The sequence below is a fragment of the Pelodiscus sinensis genome, chromosome 1 (assembly GCF_049634645.1).
Source record: "Pelodiscus sinensis isolate JC-2024 chromosome 1, ASM4963464v1, whole genome shotgun sequence".
Classification (NCBI taxonomy): domain Eukaryota; kingdom Metazoa; phylum Chordata; order Testudines; family Trionychidae; genus Pelodiscus; species Pelodiscus sinensis.
Window position 1 is genome coordinate 294,267 of NC_134711.1, and position 16,809 is coordinate 311,075.

Genomic DNA, 16,809 nt, shown 5'->3' on the forward strand with positions numbered 1-16,809 from the left:
TGGGCAGCTGCCGCGGCCAAGTGCAGCTGCTCACCCAGCAGATTTGGTGCTTTGCACTGGTGCGAACACGCCTGCCGGGCCCAGCGCTCCCCGTGCAGCAAACCGCTCCCGAGAGGAGTCCCGTGCGAGAAGCGGCAGTCGCTCCGCGCCCTCGCTCCGCCAGCCGCGTCCTGCCAACCCCTAGCAAACTTCAGGGCAGCCTCCAGCTGGCTGCTCTGTGGTTCGGTCCAACCCTCTCAATTCCCAATACACGCCCCCCCACCTGCAGCGAGATCTCTTCGGCGTCAGGCCATGCAGCCCCGCGGTCCCGGTACAGGCCCCACCAAGCGCTGCACAGATGCCAGCCCGGGAGCGGGTCAGGCAGCGGTGGGAGCCGACACAGAGTGACTCTGGAAACGCGCCTCCCTTACGGCGAACGATCCCTCTGGCCACGCACCGCTGGCTCTCGGCTCGTAGCCCCTCTGGCTATCCCCACGGGCTTCCTGCAGGTCTGTGGCCGAGCCAAGGCAGCTCACGCGCCGGCAGTAAAAGGGGGTGCGCTGAACTTCCCTCGGAGCGGTGTCTGGCTCGTGCATCGCATGCTCCTTGGGGCAGGGACGCTCCCGGGGCGCGGATGCCTGGGCAGCACTAGAATACGTGCAATGCAGACCGCTCTAGGGGCAGGCGCACGCCAGGCCAGCCCGAAAGCCAGCGCGCCACAAAAGCCACAGGCGGGTCCGGTTGGATTTCTCCCACCCGCCGGAGAGAGCACGCCGCCATTAGCGAGGCACAAGCCACGTCCGCACCCGCGCTGCCAGCTGTCAGGAAGTTTACAGCCGGTCAGTAACAAACCGGGAAAGTGCCCGTCAGTCACGTAGCTGCAAAGAGCCGTCCGTCAGCGGAAGGTATTGGGGGGGTCCCCGCAGTCGAACACCGGTCTGGAGAGGTTCCAGCGCCCAACGCAAAGCCTGCTCAAGCACTACCGGCTCTCCTACCGAACCCTGCTCGGCCCACCCCAGGAGCACGCTGGGGCCAGTGGCTGCCGGCAGGCAAGTCACTGCACCGGCAAGTCAGCAGCTCTGCTTGCCAAGCCCGTGGGCACACTGCTCCCGCTCTGGCTGTTGGGAGAGCCGAAGGTTCTGGGCATTTGTCCCACGCCGGCCCCCGCTGCAGCGTCCCTCGCAGCCTATGGGACTGTCCAGGAAGCATGGCTCCCTAGGCAGCAGTGGACTGGGGATTCGGGTCAGGACAGCCAGCGTGCCTGGGCTCACGCCGAGTCCTGCCTGTTCCCCCCTAGCGTGCAAGACCGGCCCTACCTGGAGGAGCTCCCATTCTAAGTGCAGTCTAGGTGGGGGCGCCCCCAGCTCCGGGGAACTTCCCTGCCGCCCTCAGACCTTGCCCCGAAAGGCAGCCAGCTGCTGTGGTGGCAGGGCACCGCGTCAGGAGCGCCGGGCCAGGCCTTCGGGTGTGAATGGAGCCCCAAGCCCGGGACAGACCTGCGAGAACCGGCGAGCCAACCTGCGAGCGCGCCACATGGCACAGGGCGGGCCACAGGCCCAGTCGGTCGTGAGCCATGGCCCTCGCCAGCCCCTCCCGGCCTCCAGCCAACAGGCGCGCCCAGAGGGCCCTGCACACCCCAGCAGGGCAGAACCGTGCTGCTCGCTCCGGGCACCAAGCCTGCGCCCCGCGCTGATTTCACGGACACAGCTCCAGACTGACCCTGGGCACACCTGGCATCATGATTTCCACTAAGCCGTCACTGGAGGCGTCTGTAGAACCTGCCCGCCCGGCCCAACACGCCCGCCGCCAGCCAGACCCCTCCAGCTCACGGAACAACGCCGCTCAAACCCCAGACTGCAAGCCCGACAGTCGGCTGCAGACACGAGCCAGCAGGGGCGCATGGCGGGGGGACCAGCAGCCCGGCGCGGGGTGCAGCCCCCACTCCTCAGACTCCTGGCTGGGGCGTGCGAGGGCGAGACGGAGATGCCTGCTCCCTCCTCAGACCTAGTAACGGAAGGGACAAGGCTGAGCCCCGTCTGCCGCAAGGCCAACACGCAGCCCTGGCGCCCCGCTGGAGTCTGCGGCAGGGCGGGGGGAGCGCTCTCAGGAATGCCCCCCTCTGTGCACCCCGGCACCCCCAGGCAAGCGGAGGGTTTGCCAGGTCCTGCCCCTTTGCCAGACGGCGGCCACTGGTGTCCGAGCCACATCCCTGCTGACTGCCCGCGGCTGGCTGCCTCCCCGGCCCCCACCCCGGAACTCCCTTCCCCTGCCTTTGGGGGAGATGGGGACCCCACCCCCAGGAGAGCACGACCGTGGCCCCCACTGAATCACATGCACCGACAGAATCCGGTGCCTGGCTGGCCTGCGAGATCCGGCCTCTGCCAGCCTGAGCCGAGCTGCAGGGAGATCGCCCCGGCGCCAGGGACAGCGGCAGGGAGATGGGGTGCTGCTACCGCCAACGTACGCCCCGACCCCGCACTCCAGAACTGTGCACATCTGGCCGCAGCCCGCAGGCCCCGGGCTCTGCCATGGGCAGCCGCAGCTGCTCCGCTCAGCGTGCCCTTCCTCCCCCGCCCCGCAGGCAGGGCCCATGCAGAGTTCTCCTGCCCTCTCTCCAGCTGGGGGGTTAATCCCCCCTGGCTGATTGGAAGCACCCGGCAGAGGGGCCGTGCGCGCCGATGGTTAGGCAGCATCTGTGTGGAGCGAGCCAGCCACGTCATGGCGCACGCCGCGAATTCGCGCCCACGCAGCCCCCAGGGCAGCAGCAGAGCGCCAGAGGGGCCGGCGGCCGGGGGAGAAGGCGGGAGAAGTCCACCGCGGCGGGTCACTCGTCAATGGCTCGGTGACGTCTCTACTCCCCCCACCCTGCCAACAAGCGTCAGAGCACTCCTGGGGGCCAGGCTGGGACCCGGCTCCTCTTGAAAGTCGGCCACCCAGACTTTTGGGGTAGCAGGGGAGTGGTGAGATTATTGGGGGGAAGGGGGGTCACCAGTTGGCTGGGCCGCCAGGTCCGAAGGTGGCACCCCCAGAGCCTGCCACACTCACTTCCAGCTGCTGCGGGCAGTGGCGCTGCCTTCGGAGCTGGGCTCCTGGCCTGCAGCCACCGCTCCCCAGCTGCTCACCTACGCAGAAGCAAGGGCAGCAGTACCCCCCCACCCCTCCCACAATAACCTTTGACCCCTCCCTGCAGCTCCTTGATGGGTCAGGATCCCCCGAGCTGCAGCACAGACATTGCCGACGTACGGAACTGAAATCCTGACGTTTCATAAACCCTAGGGCAGGAGTGGGGAACGGCCGGCCTGGGGGCCGGATTCGCCTCCCCCCAGCTTGCCCGGATCCGGCCCCAAGGCTCAGGGCCCTCCCACCACCTTTGGGGGGCCCGCCCCCTGCCCCATTGACCCCCATGGTGGGACTGGAGCCCACAATCTACCTGGTTGGGCCCCGCTAGGCTTTGGTGAGGGAGGGTCTCTCCTTCAATCGGGGGCCACGTCAGTGAGGGGGAGGGTTTGTTTCTGATTCTCACTTGCGTGGCCCCCCCACCTGATTTTTCTGTGGGTCAGTGGCCCCCAACCCAAAATAGGTTCCCCCCCCCCGTCCAATGGCCACAGAATGGGCTGGGAATTTGGCAGGGCCCAGGAACGGCAGCGGGGCAGCTCCGCGTGTCAATGGTGACAGCGGCCCCCTCTCCCCTCTGAGTCCGTCGCTCCGCCAGGGCGTCCCGGCTCCGCCAGTTACTCTAGCGGCCTCCATTGCTCAGCTGCCCAGGGAAGGAGGCTCCCTTCCACTGTGGGCAGGGGCCGCCGCCGAGAGAGAACATGGACTTTCTGGCCTCACGGCCCAGTCAGGCGCGGCAGAAGCAGCCAAGACAGTGAAGAAAAACGAGGAGGGCCGTGGAACGCCGAGCCAGCGCTCCATAAAAGTCAGAGCTTCATAAAACTTCATGCCACTTTGATGAAAGGGCCCGGCGGACACTCGCTCCTGCGCTCGAGGGCGCTGGGGATTAACAGCCGCCCTGCTCGGCTCCTAACACGAGACGCGTTCTGCAAAACAGCCGGCCAGGTACCCGGAGCTCAGGAAACAAAGCCACTTCCAGGGCAATCTTTTTTAATCTTCTCCTTTACTGCTTCAGCAGTTCGCAGCCCTGTCTGACAATGGATTCTGGGCAGGGATGCGAGAGGGAGCTGGCTGGTAATTACAATTACTGTAGCACCCAGCGGCGAGCCAGGCGTGTCTCTGCGGAGCACGGCACAGCGTCTGCCCGGGGGAGTTTGCCTTCTGCAGAGGGGTACGGGCCTCTCCCTGCGGGGGGCTGAGCCAGAGAGATTCGGGGGCTGCCCCAAAGCCAGATGGAAATGCAGCCCCGAGCCGGAATGGACCTTTGGAACCACTGCCCCAAGGGGCTGTCTGGAGCTCTGCTCTAGCTCAGAAGATGGGCTTGCTGCGGGCACCCTTGGGTGCCATCCCAAGGCCTGTGCTATGTTGGAGCTCAGAGGAACCCGACTCCCAGGGCTGCAGAGCTCTCCGGAGCCATCGAGTCCAGCCCCCTACCCCAAAAGGACCAGCCCCAACACGATCTGACCGTAATATCGAGGAGACCTGTGGTGCGGACAGCAGATGTGCCCCAATCCGAGTCCCAGAGCAATGCCTTAGCCACCCTCCCCGCCGGCCTCAGGGCCTGGCTTGGATTCCTGTCAGGCCGGGAGCTGGGGGGAGGGCCCTGGCTAGCCAGCCCCCCTGAGAGGAGGCGGATGTGACCCTCAGGCAGGCCTTCCTGCTGCTTCTAGCCCCCACGGCCCATGGCTCCCGTCTGCACCACCCAGCACCGGGCCGGACAGGAGCCAGTGGCACGCCCCCCGGAGGAAGAGCCCTTCCGGCAGCACGTGGGCACACCTCAGAGCGGGGGGATGGGCGCGGCGGGACTGACCCCCTCCCCTGGCACTGCCATCTCCAAGGAGGCTGGCGCGGCCCTCAGGCAGGAGGGCCCCGGCCGTGCAGAGACGAGCGAGAGAAGCCCTCCCTCCCCGGTGCTACTGAACTCGGTTGTAAGGCAATGGGCTGAGACCAAGTGTAGCTCACTTCCCCGGGACGCCCCTTCCCCCCCACGCCGGGCCAAGTGCCTGAACCTGCCCCTTCGCAGTTCTCCTCCAGGCCCCCATGCCGGGGCAGGAAGCAGCAGCGCAGAGGAGCCGCAGTCTAGCAAGGAGTTGGATATATCGAAAGAGCAGTCAGCAGGCGCCAGCCCCTGCCGGATCTAGTTCAGCTCGGCTCTGCGGCGCTGGGGGGGGGGGCGATCCAGCGCCAAGCCAGGGAGGGGAGGAACATCGGAACAGCCACCGGCCTGCCCTCATTTAGTGGGGAGAGGAATCATCACAGAGGTTTCCCACCGAGAAATAGTAATTAACTCCCTGCCAGCCTGATAAATCCCAGGGCTACAGCGGGTTTACGCAGCCCCCTTGGCGGGGCTGCCTGGTGTTTCCAGGGAGGAGGGGCGCAGGCGGCAGGAGAATCGAGGTCAGCGCGTTCCCCATGCAGAGCGCGGAGCAGGCAGGCTCAGGTCCCTGGCCACGGCGCAGGAAGGGCTGGGCGAGGAGGCGACAGGGCAGGGCTGGGGCGGGCGGGCGGCAGCTTCACTCATCCCGCGCGGGTTCAGCCGCCGGCCCTGCGCCGTGTCTCAGCTGAAGTGGGCGGTGCCCATGGACACTCCCCCTGTGTAGTGTGGGTCGGGCGCTGCAGGGCCAGGGACGCGGCTCCCCTCAGGCAGTGATGCCAGGAGGGGCTGGCCAGGGAAGGCAGCGGGAGGAGCCGGTTCTGCCCAGCACCGTCTCCACGGGGGATGGGGGGAGCAAAGGCGCAGCAGAGGACCAGCCGCAAACCAGATGGGGGTCACAGGGATGAGTAGAGGCGAGCGGGCAGCCAGGCACCCCGTTCCACAGAGCGGCAGCGGCAGCTCCAGAGCAAGGCAGGTAGCCCGACGTGGCCCCCACCAGGGCGTGAAGAGCCGGACGAGCTCCTCGGGCAGGCCCGGGAACGCAGCCCGCTCCGCGCCCGACAGCCCCGCCTTGCTGGGGCACCCTGGCACAACTGCCCCACTGGGAACTCTGCCAGGCCAGCCAAACGCAGCATCCCCTCCCGTGACCGCCTCGCCGGAGCATCCAGCTCCTTTCGAAGGGAAGGGGGGCGCACAGAACCTCCGTGCCATGCGCCCTCAGTGCGGACACTTCCTCAGCGGCGGGGAGCGGCCTTTGGTAGTGCCACGCTGCCGCCAGGCAGGGCCCACGAGCCGCAGCTCCCGGGAGCGGCCTTTGGCCGTACCACGCTGCCGCCAGGCAGGGCCCACGAGCCGCAGCTCCCGGGAGCGGCCTTTGGCAGTACCACGCTGCCACCAGGCAAGGCCCACGAGCCACAGCGCCCGGGAGCGGCCTTTGGCAGTGCCACGCTGCCGCCAGGCAAGGCCCACGAGCGGCCTTTGGCAGTACCACGCTGCCACCAGGCAAGGCCCACGAGCCACAGCGCCCGGGAGCGGCCTTTGGCAGTGCCACGCTGCCGCCAGGCAAGGCCCACGAGCGGCCTTTGGCAGTACCACGCTGCCGCCAGGCAAGGCCCACGAGCCACAGCGCCCGGGAGCAGCCTTTGGCAGTACCACGCTGCCACCAGGCAAGGCCCACGAGCCACAGCGCCCGGGAGCGGCCTTTGGCAGTACCACGCTGCCACCAGGCAAGGCCCACGAGCCACAGCGCCCGGGAGCGGCCTTTGGCAGTACCACGCTGCCGCCAGACAGGGCCCACGAGCCGCAGCTCCCGGGAGCGGCCTTTGGCAGTACCACGCTGCCGCCAGGCAGGGCCCACGAGCCACAGTGCCCGGGAGCGGCGTCTGGTAGTACCACGCTGCCACCAGGCAAGGCCCACGAGCCACAGCGCCCGGGAGCGGCCTTTGGCAGTACCACGCTGCCGCCAGGCAGGGCCCACAAGCCACAGCGCCCGGGAGCGGCCTTTGGCAGTACCACGCTGCCGCCAGGCAGGGCCCACGAGCCACAGTGCCCGGGAGCGGCGTCTGGTAGTACCACGCTGCCGCCAGGCAAGGCCCACGAGCCACAGCGCCCGGGAGCGGCCTTTGGCAGTGCCACGCTGCCGCCAGGCAAGGCCCACGAGCCACAGCGCCCGGGAGCGGCCTTTGGCAGTACCACGCTGCCACCAGGCAAGGCCCACGAGCCACAGCGCCCGGGAGCGGTCTTTGGCAGTACCACGCTGCCGCCAGGCAGGGCCCACGAGCCACAGCGCCCGGGAGCGGCCTTTGGCAGTACCACGCTGCCGCCAGGCAGGGCCCACGAGCCACAGCTCCCGGGAGCGGCCTTTGGCAGTACCACGCTGTCGCCAGGCAATGCCCACGAGCCACAGCGCCTGGGAGCAGCGTTTGGTAGTACCACGCTGCTGCCAGGCAAGGCCCACGAGCCACAGCGCCCGGGAGCGGCCCTTGGCAGTACCACGCTGCCGCCAGGCAGGGCCCACGAGCCACAGCGCCCAGGAGCGGCCTTTGGCAGTACCACGCTGCCGCCAGGCAAGGCCCACGAGCCACAGCGCCCAGGAGCGGCCTTTGGCAGTACCACGCTGCCGCCAGGCAAGGTCCACGAGCCACAGCGCCCAGGAGCGGCCTTTGGCAGTACCACGCTGCCGCCAGGCAAGGCCCACGAGCCACAGTGCACTTGGTAAGGTGCAAAGCAACTGCCAGAGCTGGCGAACAGCCAGGCTGGGATCTTGCCCACTGTACACTAACCGGCGCCCGGCACAGGCAGCGCCTCCCCCGGCATGCAGACAGCCGCCCGCAGAGAGGCTCCAGGTGCACAGCCCAGCCAGTGGGGAGAACAGCCCTGCCCTGCCGCACGGGGGAGGATAAATCCACCAAAGACAGATGCTCCTCCGATACCGCGGGGGGGACGACAAGGCCCCTCCTTAATCCAAGCCACACCAAGAGCACGACGCTGCAGCCGCAGGCGAAGAGGAGCGAGCCGCATGCTGGCCACCCCACCTCGCTCAGGTCGCTTGGAAGCCAAGGCCTTCAAAAGCCAATCAATTCCCGCCCAGGCTATGGGGGGCTCCCATGCTAAGAGAAAAGGAGAAATCTGCAACCAAGATTGATCCAGACAGCGAGCCGTGCGGCAGCAAGGACGAGCCGCCTCATCTAAGCCTGTCATTTTCAATCAAAACGCGGCTCCAACCTCTAGGGACTGTTTTGATCATTAACGTAAAGGACTTTTTCATCGCTTAACTCCGTCAAATTAATCGGAAGTGAAAAACGGGGAGCTGACAAAGGAAACGCGCAGAGAGCAGAGCGTGCCGCAGCGGCGGCAATCAGAGACCCGACTCCCAAGGCTGCCGACATAGCCAAGCCGAGAGAAGGCTGGAGAATGCGCCAAGGCAACGCACGGCCCAGGCAACGTGCTACACCAAGGTTATTGGGGGAGGGTTACAAACTGAGGCCATTTTACCTGGCAACAAAAGATCAACTTGCTTCCCACTGGCCACGTCGGAACACGGACCGCCCCGCCTTGCTCCTTTGCTACTGCACTTTGAGGGGAGCGGGGCTCCCCCCCACGTCGGCGGCGCGGTCTCCCCCGTCCCCGCAGAGCCATCCCTGACTGAACTCATCCTCCTCCCGACACGCCTGGCTCAGATATGGGACAAGCCAGGACCGGGCCTTCAATCCACGCCAAGGGCCCAGAAACGAACCCTCCGCAACTCTGCGGAGGAGGGATCCAGTGGGGCCGGAGGCAGCCAGGGAGAGCGGGCCCATGGTGGCAGCAGTAGCTATAGAGGGTCAACCGAGGAGAAAGCCGTTGTGGGCCATAAGGTTTCCCAGGGCGGGGCCAGCCTGGGCGTGCCGCATGGCCTCTGGCTCTGTGCGGAGATGGGGCAGGTCACTGTGGGTTTGGACCCAGGTTTCAAGGCCAGAAGAGACCATCACCACCACTGACCTCACCTGCGCAGGCCCCTCACTTCTGTCCGAGCTGCAACACCCTCCGATCTTGAGTCAAAGACGTCACTTTACAGAGACTCCCCTTCTGGAGTGACACGGGCAGGCCCCTTGCTCAGTGAAGAGGGAGAAACAACAGGAGGAAACGTGGGAATGGCAGGGGTGCTTCATGAAGTCCGTGTTTCGGTTTTCACCAAGAAGTTTGATGGTGACCGGATGCCTAACAAGGTGACTGCTAGTGGAAATGGGGCAAGTTTCGAAGTTAAAATCACTTAGAAAAGTTAGAGGTCTTCAAGTAACCAGGCCCTGATGAAATACACCCTAGGTAACTCAAGGTGCTGCTAGAGGAGGTAGCTGAGCCTTTAGTTATCTCTGAAAAAGTCATGGAAGTCAGGAGAGATCCTAGAAGACTGGAAAAGGGCAAATCTAGGGCCCATCTATACAAAGGGAAATAAGAACAACCCAGGAAAACTCCAGACCAGTCAGTTTAACGTCACCATTATCTTCCCTGGCTTAGAAGTGATGGACGTGGGCTATCTAGACTTTACTGAGGCATTTGATACGGTCTCACATGACCACCTCATCAATAAATTAGGCAAATACAACCTAGACAGGGCTACTGTAAGGTGGGTGCAGAACTGGCTGGAGAACCACTCTCAGAAAGTCGTTATTAACGGTTCGCAGCCGTGCTGAAGGGCAGAAGGAGGCGGGTTCCGCAGGGGTCTGTTTTGGGGCCGGTTCTGTTCAATATCTTCATCGGTGGTTTAGGTATTGGCACAGAGTACAATTCATTTTGCAGAAGATACCAAGCTGGGAGGGGCTGCAAATGCTTTGCAGCAGAGTGTCAACGTTCAAACTGATCTGGACAAAGTGGAGCAACGGTCTGAGGTAAACAGGGTGCAATGGAAAGTGCTCCACGTAGGAAGGAACAATCCGTTTCTCACACAGAGAATGGGCAGCGACTGTCTAGGAAGGATCCTGCAGAACGGGATCAGAATGGACCACAAGCTACATGAGAGTCAACAGTGCGACGCTGTTGGGTTTTTTTGCAATTCTGGGTGCATAACAGGAGCGTTGTGAGCAGGACACGAGGAGTCATTCTTCCGCTCTGCTCTGCGCTGCACTGAGTTGGAGTATAGTGTCCAGTTCTGGGCACCACATTTCAAGAAAGATGTGGAGAAATTGGAGAGGATCCAGAGACGAGCAACAAGAATGATGAAAGGTCTAGAGAACATGAGCTAGGAGGGAAGACTGAAAAAATTGGGCTTGTTGAGTTTGGAAAAGAGAAGACAGCGAGGGGACGTGAGAGCGGTTTTCAAGTTCCTAAAAGGGTGTCACAGGGAGGGGGGAGACAAATTGTTCTCCTTGGCCTCTGTGTAGAGGACAAGAAGCAAGGGGCTTAAGCTGCAGCGAGGAAGGTTTAGGTTGGACACTAGAAAAAACGTCCCACCTGTCAGGGTGGTTAAACAGGGGAATACATTGCCTGGGGATTTTGGAATCTCCACCCCTGGAGATATTGAAGAGCAGGTTGGACACACCTGCCAGGGATGGTTCGACAGTGCTGGGTCCTGCCACGAGGGCAGAGAACTGGACTCGATGGCTCTCAAGGCCTCTCCCAGTTCCCAGATTTCCTCTCGTTTGAAGACCGGCAAGCAGCAGACAGCCCACACAGAGAAGAAGGGGAAGCCCCCCAGATTCCTGGGAAGGGAGGCTGCAGCTGGGAAGTCTCAGACTTTATTAACATAGGACAGAGGCCTCTCAGCCGCTCCGCTGCTCACAGGGCCTGCCGAGCTCGCTGTGCCCGAGCGGTATCTCTGGACAGCTGGCGAGCGAGACTGCACCAGGAGCCAGGCTGCGCGACCTTAGGGGGAAGGCTGGTTCGGCTCGGGGCTGTGTCCAGAAGGGGCTTGAGGTCTCCGAGGCCAGGAAAGAGAAATCCACGTGCCAGACCTGGCAGGGGTTTCAGCCAGACCAGCGAGGCGGGAGGCAGGCAGGCGCTGCAGGGCACCTCTCCGCAGGCTCCCATGCCGCCAAGGACTCAGCACACGGAGCCTGCGTGACCATGGCTGAGCGCCACAGCTGGGGAAGGCGGGGTGGATGGTGGCATCTCCCGTGTGCCCAGGAACCAGACAACGCAAGCTGGGACATAAGAACATAAGAACGGCCGGACTGGGTCAGCCCAAAGGTCCATCTAGCCCAGTATCCTGTCTGCCGACAGTGGCCAGCACCAGGTGCCCCAGAGAGGGTGGACCGAAGACAACGATCAAGCGATTTGTCTCCTGCCATCCCTCGCCAGCCTCTGACAGACAGAGGCCAAGGACACCATTTTATCCCCTGGCTAATAGCCTTTTATGGACCTAACCTCCATGAATTTATCTAGCTTCTCTTTAAACTCTGTTATAGTCCTAGCCTTCACAGCCTCCTCTGGCAAGGAGTTCCACAGGTTAACTACACGCTGTGTGAAGAACTTTCTTTTATTAGTTTTAAACCTGCTACCCATTAATTTCATTAGGGCTACGTCTACACTGGCCCCTTTTCCGGAAGGGGCATGTAAATTTCACTTGTCGTAGGGAAATCCGCGGGGGATTTAAATATCCCCCGCGGCATTTAAATAAAAATGTCCGCCGCTTTTTTCCGGCTTTTAAAAAAGCCGGAAAAGAGCGTCTAGACTGGCCCCGATCCTCCGGAAAAAGTGCCCTTTTCCGGAGGCTCTTATTCTTACTTCAAAGTAAGAATAAGAGCCTCCGGAAAAGGGCACTTTTTCCGGAGGATCGGGGCCAGTCTAGACGCTCTTTTCCGGCTTTTTTAAAAGCCGGAAAAAAGCGGCGGACATTTTTATTTAAATGCCGCGGGGGATATTTAAATCCCCCGCGGATTTCCCTACGACGACTAGTGAAATTTACATGCCCCTTCCGGAAAAGGGGCCAGTGTAGACGTAGCCTTGGTGTCCTCTAGTTCTTCTATTATGGGAACTAATAAATAACTTTTATCAGCCCTCTCCACACCACTCATGATTTTATAGACCTCTATCCTATCCCCCCTCAGTCTCCTCTTTTCTAAACTGAAAAGACCCAGTCACTTTAACCTCTCCTCATATGGGACCCGTTCCAAACCCCTAATCATTTTAGTTGCCCTTTTCTGAACCCTTTCCAAGGCCAAAATATCTTTTTTGAGGTGAGGAGACCACATCTGTACACAGTATTCAAGATGTGGGCGTACCATAGTTTTATACAGGGGCAGTAAGATATTCTGGGTCTTATTTTCTATCCCTTTCCCAATAATTCCTAGCATCCTATTTGCCTTTCTGACCGTCGCTGCACACTTTGTGGAAGTTTTCACAGAACTGTCCACGATAACGCCAAGATCCCTTTCCTGATTTGTCGTAGCCAAATTAGCCCCCATCATACTGTACGTATAGTTGGGGTTATTTTTCCCAATGTGCATTACTTTACACTTATCCACATTAAATTTCATTTGCCATTTTGTTGCCCAATCACTCAGTTTGGTGAGATCTTCTTGGAGTCCCTCACAGTCTGCTTCTGTCTTGACTATCCTAAACAGTTTGGTATCATCTGCAAACTTTACCACCTCACTGCTTACCCCTTTCTCCAGATCATTTATGAATAAGTTGAAAAGGATTGGTCCCAGGACTGACCCTTGGGGGACACCACTAGTTACCCCTCTCCAATCTGAACATTTACCATTTATTCCTACCCTTTGTTTCCTGTCTTTTAACCAGTTCGCAATCCAAGAAAGGACCTTCCCTCTTATCCCATGGCCATGTAATTTACACAAGAGCCTTTGGTGAGGGACCTTGTCAAAGGCTTTCTGAAAATCCAAGTATACTATATCTACTGGATCCCCCTTGTCTGCATGTTTGTTAACCCCTTCAAAGAACTCTAATGGATTAGTAAGACAGGATTTCCCTTTACAGAAGCCATGTTGACTTTTGTCCAACAAATTATGTTCTTCTACATGCTTCACAATTTTATTCTTTACTATTGTTTCGACTAATTTGCCCAGTACTGAAGTTAGACTTACCGGTCTGTAATTGCCAGGATCGCCTCTACAGCCCTTTTTAAATATTGGTGTCACGTTGGCTACCTTCCAGTCATTAGGTACGGAAGCCGATTTAAAGGATAGGTTACAAGCCACAGATAACAGCTCAGCAATTTCCCATTTGAGTTCTTTTAGAACCCTTGGATGAATGCCATCCGGTCCCGGAGATTTCTTAACATTAAGTTTTTCTATTTGTTCCAAAACCTCCTCTAATGACACTTCAATCTGGGACAGTTCCTCATCACCCACAAAGGACGGTGCAGATTCAGGAATCTCCCCAACGTCTTCAGCCGTGAAGACTGAAGCAAAGAAATCATTTAGTTTCTCCGCAATGGCTTTATCGTCCTTGATTGCTCCTTTTATAGCTCGATCATCTAGGGGACCCACAGGCTTTTTAGCAGGCTTCCTGCTTCTAATGTACTTAAAAAACATTGTTATTTCTTTGAGTTTTTGGCTAGCTGTTCCTCAAAATCTTTTTTTGCTTTTCTTATTACATGTTTACACTTGATTTGACAGTGTTTATGTTCCTTTCTATTTATCTCACTAGGATTGGACTTCCACTTCTTAAAAGATGCCTCTTTGTCCCTCACTGCTTCTTTTACATGGTGGTTAAGCCACGGTGACTCTTTTTTAGGTCTCTTGCTAAGTTTTTTAATTTGGGGTATACATTTAAGTTGGGCCTCTATTATGGTGTCTTTAAAAAGTTTCCATGCAGCTTTCAGGGATTTGGCTCTAGTCACTGTGCCTTTTAATTTCTGTTTAACTAACCTCCTCATTTTTGTGTAATTCCCCTTTTTGAAATTAAATGCCAGGGTGCTGGACTGCTGAGGTGTTCTTCCCACCACAGGAATGTTGAATGTTATTATATTATGGTCTCTATTCCCAAGCGATCCTGTAACTGTTCTATCCTGGACCTGATCCTGCACTCCACTCAGGACTAAATCGAGAATTGCCTCTCCCCTTGTGGGTTCCTGCACCAGCTGCTCCAAGAAGCAGTCATTTAAGCCATTGAGAAATTTTATCTCCGCTTCTCTTCCTGAGGTGACATGTAACCAGTCAATATGGGGGTAATTAAAATCCCCCATTATTATAGAGTTCTTTATTTTGGTAGCCTCTCTAATCTCCCTCAGCATTTCAATGTCAGTATCGCTGTCCTGGTCAGGTGGTTGGTAATATATCCCTACTGCTCATTTCTTATTATTGGAGCATGGAATTTCTATCCATAGTGATTCTATTGAACATGTTGATTCACTTAATATTTTTATTTCATTTGATTCTACAGTATCTTTCACATACAGTGCCACTCCGCCACCCAGCTGGCCTGCTCTATCCTTTCGATATATTTTATATCGCGGTATGATTGTGTCCCACAGATTTTCCTCATTCCACCAGGTTTCAGTGATGCCTATTATGTCAATCTCCTCCTTTAATACGAGGTACTCTAGTTCACCCATCTTATTAGACTCCTAGCATTTGTGTACAAGCACTTTAAAAATTTGCCACTGGTTATTTGTCTGCCCTTCCCTGTTGCATTGGATTCCTTTGTATGCGGTTGTGTGTCAGCTCTGGCCCATGGTTTGTTCTCTCTCCTCCTCTCTTTCCGACTACAGCTTAGAGAATCTCTATCAACGGATTCTCCACTAAGAGAAGTCTCTCTCCGATTTACGTGCCTCTCCGCACCAATCGGCTTTCCACCATCTCTTAGTTTAAAAACTGCTCTACGGCCTTTTTAATGTTTAGTGCCACTGGCCAGGAGCTCACGCGCCTCAGAGGGGCTCCGAGCTCTCCATTGACCGCTGCTGGATCCAGTTGCGGCGCCCACCACGTGAGCAGGGCACTGCGAGGCCAGAGGGAGCGCGGGAAGAGCCACGCGAAGGATTGAAAGGGCTGGAAGAGGCCTTGGCTCAGAGAAGATTACGGAGCGACCTGACACCGTCTAAGTACCGACGTGGGGAACCAAACACTCGCCCCTGGGCTCTTCACCCAGCAGAGGAAGGTCCGACCCCCTCAGCAGCTGGAAGTTGAAGCTAGGCATAGCAGGCAGGAAAGGGAGCAGGAGCCCAGAGAAACAAGGCCAGGCTCTCCCATGGGACAGGCGCTCAGGGCGGTGGGAAGAGCCTCTCCGGAGCCGGACTGGCCTGCCGAGCGAGAACGCCTCCTGCTCTGGGATGGGCGGAGGGAAAGCAGAGCTGCCCGCGAGGTGCGCTCTGACGGAGGGGCCCAGGACAGACTGTAAGGAACAGCTGAGATGGGCCAACAGGAGAACAGCAGCCGCTCTGCCACGCAGGCCACGTCCCGGGTGGATGTCCCCAGCCTTGCTGGAGCAGAGCTGCTCCTCCGGGGTCAGCCACACAGCCGAGAAACGGAGAGGCAGGAGGCCAGTGATCCTTGTGACGGCGCGTCGGGGACCCCCCGATCCTGCACCCCCGTAGCAGCGAGATGAGACTCCGCCAGCCAGTAGAACAGAGGGGTTATTGCTTCTCCAGGGTACAGCCCAGCACAGATGGGATGTGGGTACAGGAGTCCGGGCCAGGCAGCCTCAGCCCCCTTGGGGTAGGGTCCACCCCCCTCACCCCCAGAACTCAGCTTAGTCCCTTCTCTCCATGTTTTTCCAGACAAGACTGACTAGCTCCCAAGCCCTGCCCCCCCGCCAGGTGGCCGTCTCCGCCTCCCGTCCTTTGTCTCTCCCCCTGGGAAGAGCCTTATCATCTGCCCAGACTAGGCCTCGGTGTCTGGGCCAATGCACACAGCACAGCACGGGGGGACCCCAGGTTACAGAGCAGACCCCCCCCCATGTCACGCTCCTGCGACAGAGCCCGGGAGGGCGGGGCAGGGGCAGATGCCGCGAAGCACATCAGCCAATCCACGGCCCCAGCGCGGCCCATCACGCCCACACGGGCCTCCTGCCTCTCGACTTGGAACGGAGCGGACAACGAGCAGGCTGCGCAGGGGGGCGCGCCTCCGAACCCTGCCCACACCCTGCAGGGAGCAGCCACAATGGCACGGCCTGGCCCACTCGGGCTGCCTGCGCGCCCGGCCCCTACGGCGCGAGAGCTGCAGAGCCGCAGCAGGGTAGCTCCTGGGCTGGCGCGAACCCTCCCCTTATCGACCAATCGTGTAGCCAGTACAGGTTGCATCGACTGCCGTTAGCCAATCGCCCGCCTCAACATGCTGAAAACGACCCTTCTGAGCACCTTGATTTACCCGCAGCAGCCGCTCCCCGGGGACCACGTGCCCTGGGTCTGGAGGCCACTGACGTGCCCCTGGCCGAGACCCAGGAATCCGCTCATCTCCATCGGTGCCAATGGGGCCCCTAAGGCCTCCCGGGGTCGGCCCCCCACTGTAGCAAGGCCAGCAGCGCCAGCCTCGCCAAAGGCCAGTTCCTGGACAAAGCTCTGGGCCTCCCGGGTTCTCCTGAAGGAGGCGACTGACTTTTCTCCACTTAAAACCCTGCAGAGCTTTCCAGTCTAGGACCAAGGCTCTGCCCTGGAAGGCCGCAACTGGGCAGGAAACAGCCTCCCTGAGCAGCCAGGAGCCACCTGGGGAAACGGATTTATCCCACCAGGGGCTGCATCCTGAGAGGGGTCGGCAGTGAGGCGCACTCCCTTCATCCACGGCACGGCTCCAAACCGGCTCCGCACAACCGGCCAGGGAAGCCAGGCTCAGGAGGGGGCGACATGTTCCGTGGCACCGCAGAAACCGTCCCCCTGCCGGGACTGAGGGCTGCCTCGTGGGGCCGCCGGGGACAGAGGAGCCCTGGCTGGATCCACTGTTTGCACCTGGAGGGGCCGGGGGACACCAGGC

General features: G+C 59.9%; 1 protein-coding gene across 1 annotated transcript in view; it reads right to left on the bottom strand.

Moving 5' to 3' along the window:
- Positions 1-16,809, bottom strand: part of SND1 (staphylococcal nuclease and tudor domain containing 1) — a 314,287-nt gene that overhangs the window by 142,507 nt on the left and 154,971 nt on the right. The window lies entirely within an intron of this gene.